Source organism: Adiantum capillus-veneris, chromosome 17 (assembly GCF_014529385.1).
Source record: "Adiantum capillus-veneris isolate H3 chromosome 17, ASM1452938v2, whole genome shotgun sequence".
Taxonomy (NCBI): Eukaryota; Viridiplantae; Streptophyta; class Polypodiopsida; order Polypodiales; family Pteridaceae; genus Adiantum; species Adiantum capillus-veneris.
This window is the reverse complement of record NC_140947.1, coordinates 45,136,881-45,137,980: the sequence shown is the minus strand read 5'-3', so window position 1 is coordinate 45,137,980 and position 1,100 is coordinate 45,136,881.

The window sequence follows — 1,100 nt, the reverse complement described above, 5'->3', positions numbered from 1 at the left end:
TTTCACAAAGGCATTGTCTCGTGAGAAGCTTGAAGCTTTCCGCAAAGCTTTGGGCTTACTCCCCTTTGTGGACTGATCATGTCCTTAGGGCATGGCACTTCCCTTTACTCATGTGCCAGCTCTTGTTCACCGCATCACTCCAGGGGGGATTTGTTACCATATACATGTGGTAGTGATGTGTGTGAACACACTAGGACCGCCGGGGCATTTTTTCCCTCTTTAGGAGGTTTTTTTCCCCGTGCATTGTATATACGTCCATCATTCTAGGGCTATCTATCTTTCCATTTCACACTAAGTAACACACTCTTCACTGTGTGCCTTGAGCTTCCTTCGTCTTCTCCAAGCTGTGTGCGTTTCTCTGCAACCCTAATTTCAACAGTGCATTGCAATGGTTGATCAAAATTTATGGATAACAAAGCTTCAACATGATGCCCCATTGGAAACTAAATGGAAAGCTTTCAAGAAAAATATTTTTTCTTGTGCCGGAGAATGCTTTGCCATAAAACATGTCCATGGTATCAACAAAGATAGATCACACAAAAGGTGGTTTGATAAAGAATGTCAAGATGCTCAAAAGTCCTTGATGCAACTATGGACAAAGACACCTATCAAATTCATTTGCATACATACAAGGCATTCATTCAAAATAAGAGAAGAATATGGGAAGTAAAGCATCAATTTTTTCAAGTCCAAGAAAAGGCATGTGCATGTGGAAGATTTTGGAGAAACTTGAGGGGCAAGTGAGTTGAGAGTTTTGGTAACTTGAGTCTTGTGGATATGTACACACATTGTAGGAAACTACATGAGTAACCAAATGATGGAAAAATGTCATGGTCCACTCCCATGTATGCCCTCTTTCTTTACTATTGAGGATGTGTGGGTGGGCTTGAAAATTTGACCACTCGCAAAGCAAAAGATCTTCAAGGTATCAAGCCGGAAATGATTAAATGGACGGGAGATTTTACACATGAGTGGATGTGTGATATGTTCAACCTTGCACTTCAACATGGTATGCCTTGTGAATTGAGTACTAATTGGGTCAAGCCTTTGCATAAAGGAGGGGATGTATTGAATGTAAATAACGAACTATAATGATTGGG